The sequence below is a fragment of the Carassius carassius genome, chromosome 6 (genome assembly GCF_963082965.1).
Source record: "Carassius carassius chromosome 6, fCarCar2.1, whole genome shotgun sequence".
NCBI lineage: Eukaryota > Metazoa > Chordata > Actinopteri > Cypriniformes > Cyprinidae > Carassius > Carassius carassius.
The window spans coordinates 10,760,297-10,764,767 of NC_081760.1; the positions used below are offsets into that span (position 1 = coordinate 10,760,297).

The window sequence follows — 4,471 nt, forward strand, 5'->3', positions numbered from 1 at the left end:
TGTTGAGACAGATTTTTCCAAGATCTTAATCCTTATTGAAATGACAATTAAAACTAGTCCAGCCTAGAAAGAGTGATGATTGGTGTTTTTGCTGCTAATTTCCAATAAAGATTACAGAATCTTTTAATTGTATTCCTAATGTGAAAGCACCACCACCAACCAGGCCTTTAGCACACATCTGTTCCTCATCACTTTTCAATTATCCCCGTGAAAGTGACCCAGTCCCATAGCTGCCACCCCATCACATTCTCAGTTTGTGCTATTTGAATGAAAAGCCAACTTATACTACTTCCTACTGATGTTTTTATATAGACCCATGTCATCTAGAAATCTGTTGAATCAGAGGTGAAATCTCTTGTATGTCTCAATTGTTTTCCATCAAAATCAGTGAGATTAAATGGAGAGCGAATGCTTATCTCAGATGTTTCTCTTCATGTGTTTCCAGAGCAGGCATATTCCAATGGCTTGGTTGCAACCAGACTGTGAGACTTAATCGCAACAGCTGCATCATTGTCCAGTTTCTAAATGAAGTGAGCTTCAAAACAACTCAAATAGGAAAAACTGCAGGCTGGAGCCCATTACTCTGACCTGCAGCTACCTCTGTCACAAACAACGGTGCAGTTCATGACGTGTGGATGGGCAATAATGTAGCAGAGGGCTGTACGAATGGGATGAGTTGAGTGTTACAGAGCAGCTATGACTCATGTGATTGTGTAAATACCGACGTTCTCCTGAGTTCTTGCAATGCTACAAGAAATAAACACACACTGTGTATGTGTATTTATGCAGTCATGAAACACAAGGAAAGGAAGTGCACAAGGAAACACCAGGAAAATAAAGAAATGCATATTCAATAAATCATATGTACTTCAGACATAAATGCACAGAGCATGCATCTTACATTCCGTCTTGGCAATACAAACAGTATTCTGTCCGAGTTAGATCGACATCTTTTAGATGTTGCAATTTTTTAGTTTTTGTTATGAATTCAATGAGGACTTGATGACATTAGAAAATGTTCATTTGTGAATGACCCCTTAGTGTAGTATAGTACGAAAAATGTAAGTGTCAAAATTAATTTAAAACAAATATGTATTTTTGGTGGATAAAACAAACAGAGGTGACAGAAGCTTATGGGGTGAAACAGGATGTGACCTCATGGTCTTTGAAGCCCTGCCATTGCTCCTGTGAAGAGAGGGCTGTTGAGTGAGACAGACCTGATGGCCGATTGTACACATGGTTCTCTGTTCCTCACACAAAATCATTTTGTGGTGAAGAAAATATGGCAGAAAGCACTTTCACTGAATAGATTACTTAAAGCTTGGCTTGAAAATGTCAAGCAAATGTTACATTTGTAGTCAATTCAAGCATGAAGGAATACTCCTGTTTATGTGTCCTGATTCCAAACTATGAGAACTTTATTAAATAAATTTACGGATTAAGTAAAGAAGTTCAATAAAATCTAGTTTTCAGATGTGAAGGTAAAGTTATACATTAAAACTGAGATCACAAAACAAAAGAATGACCCCATGCATTATTATCAGAAAAGTTTCTGCATGTATGGCAGGAATATCTGAACTGATCATTAGCATGTTTTAAACATTATTTTAGATTTTTAAACTGTGGCAGGAAAAGAACCCTGCCTTTGTCTGCTTAGAGTTAACTAAAATTTGCAGAACTGCTGAACTAACAAAGTCCAGCAAAATAAATACAATAAATTGGCCTCTTTTTAGTCAAACTGAACTGAACAAAGACACCGCTGTGTTGCATGAAAATCTGTCCTTCCAATTGACTACTGTAAATTCCTGGTATGAAGGTTTTCCCAAAAGCAGTTTTTGGTGAAGTATTTTTGGCATCGCATAGCTCTGCTGTGTCATTAAAAAACCTCTGTGTCTGTAGTTAGATCTTTAGATTGTAGAGCAGCTTGGCTTGGGTGCGGTGGTTCTGTTCTGTGACCGTCGGTCCAGAAACATGACATTTCAGCCTAAGATTACAGTTCTCATGTAGCCTGTGCCAACGGGCTGAGAAACACACTTTAAATCCTTAAACTGTGCAGTCTGCACAAATGTCATGAATGCTGTGGCTCTAGTGTGAAACATTATGGTACTGAATTTTATATATTAATGCCATCCAAATTATCTTTCAATTACTAAATTATCTTTTCTATCAAAAAAAAATTGCAAGTTGTAACAATAATTCACAATAGTAAGTATGCGGTTATGAACTTATTATGCACGGGTAATGTCTAAGAAAAACAAAATTCTCAGTGTGTCCTTGTCTAAACAGATGATATTTTGAAATAAGAAACTGTGAAATGTTAGTTCATCAGGAAGGAATGGCTATGCACTAGACATTAATCTAGTCCAGCTGCTGTGAAGGTCGACAGCTCTGGCTATGCTCCTGCTCTGCCCTTGCTGACCCATGTTGTCCAGGTCTTGTGGTCAGGTCTGTCCCCCTGCAGGCCTAATCACGCATTGATTTGAGATTTCTGAGCTATGGCAGTAGCCTACATGAAACAAACATTTCCACATGTTGCCTCATGTAATTGTGCATTGCACACATTGCCTCATATCACGATGACCATTACGTGGGCAAGGCTGTGAACTTCGCATTTGTATTGCATCCAAGCCACCTTCTTAGAAAGGTGAACTTGAATTTGTACAGTTTATCATGGTTTCATCATGTCATGTGATATCTTGAAAGTTAATTGCATTTCAGGCTGTGTATTATTGCTAGAGAGGAAGAAAAATAACATGCACTGTAGCTTTGCATGTTATTTTTTATTTTTTACAAAACAATGAAATAATGTCAATTGGTGTTTATATCAACTAAACCAATGTCATGATACTTGTCTGCTTTTAAAACAGGTGGTGTGTTTTTAAAAACATAAGATGTCCAATGTCCAGTCACACTTTGCTAACATGCTGTAATTGTAATAGTATTAAAAAAAATCAAGGCTGACATGAACAGTTCTGTGAGAGATCATCATAAAGTGCTGTATAACACAGCATTGCTTCAATACACACATACCAGAGGACTTCTGTTTGTATGAGCACAAGATGGCCGTCTTCATTTCTCATCCTGAGCAAATAATTTCCTTGGTCTTCCTTCTCTTCTGTGAAACAAGATAATCTCTACTTATTTTGTGTGCAATTAATATTGCTCATTAAGCATATAATTAAGTTAATTAAAAATAAGATTCAGACCAGAGCATTTGATGAGTAAATGTTGATTCAAAAATATTTTAAACAAATGTACCTGGGAAGAGCTGATCATGGCTAGATTCACTGAGACTCAGTAATAGCTCTTTTAGTTTTTAGGAAGGTTTATGAGGGTTGGCTCTTAAAAGAGCTGTTGAGCTCAATATTGTAGACCTGAAAAAGAAGAACAGCATTATCTGCAAACAATCCTGTAAGACAGAAAGGAAGGAAATATTATTAATTACGTGCAACTTGTACATTACACTGGGTTTTGTTTAGACCATAAAAGCATTCTCTGTAAAGATGCTGTATAATTAAATGTTAAATGCATGCATTATTAAAAGCAAGTAATTAATAGCAAGCTATAGTCATATGAATTATTTTGTGTCAGATGAGACAGTCCTGGGGCTTGTACAATATCATACAAGTGTTAAACTGAATTATTAAGACTGTGATGTGCGACTGTGTTTAGGGTTCATTTTTAAGATTTTGACCCTGTCCAGATACCCACACTTGCAGTCTTGGCCACTTGAGAGTGTGTGTACGTGTACGTGACAGTGTGTGCACAAGACTGTCCCTGGTCTTAATACTGCCAAAGCGCAGCGTCCTTAACACACACTAAACCTCTCCAATACTGCTCCGGAGCACTATACAACGCTTAGTGTATCCCATCATACATCATGTTTTGGTATAAATCGTCAGAATTTTTGCCGAGATCTCACAAGAGGTCACGGAAAGCTGTCCAATGTACAGTATGTGAAATATTGATAATTGGATATTAAAAATCTCTGTAAACACATAAGTGTGTCCCATAAGGCAGTGGCTCCCAATCCGGTCCTGGAGAACCCCAACACTGCACATTTAAGACGTCTCCCTGATCAAACACACCTGATTCAGCTCATCAGTGAAGTCTCCAAGACCTCAAAAGTGTGTTTGTCAGATAAGAGAGACACCAAAACCGTGCAGTGTTGGGGTTGTCCAGGACCAGGATTGGGAAACACAGTCATCAGGTCATGAAAAGTTTGACACACACTTATGGTCATCATGCTCACTAGAACACCAGGCCAAATACAGGAAAGACGTCAAATAAGTAATCAAGTGGCTATAAGTAATAAAAGGCTCAAACTATCACAGACTTACTGCTGCAAATGTCTGCCTCCGCAGCTTTCTGTCTTCTCCATTTCTGAAGGAATCCCTCTCCAGAAACACCACTGGGCTGACTGCCTTTACGTCTTTTCAGCTAAAAATAAAATAAAAAAGGGGAGAGAAAA

The 4,471-nt window shown here is 37.9% G+C and overlaps 1 long non-coding RNA gene across 2 annotated transcripts; it reads right to left on the minus strand.

The window, feature by feature from the left end:
• Positions 1-2,853: 2,853 nt before the first annotated feature.
• Positions 2,854-4,471, minus strand: LOC132142385 (uncharacterized). 2 transcript variants are annotated; one of them, XR_009434051.1, is made up of 3 exons: positions 4,341-4,471; positions 3,259-3,374; positions 2,854-3,115 (listed from the first exon to the last, which is right to left on the minus strand). It is a non-coding gene; the product is annotated as an uncharacterized LOC132142385 (long non-coding RNA). The 2 variants fall into 2 exon arrangements; XR_009434052.1 differs by having other exon boundaries at positions 3,259-3,409.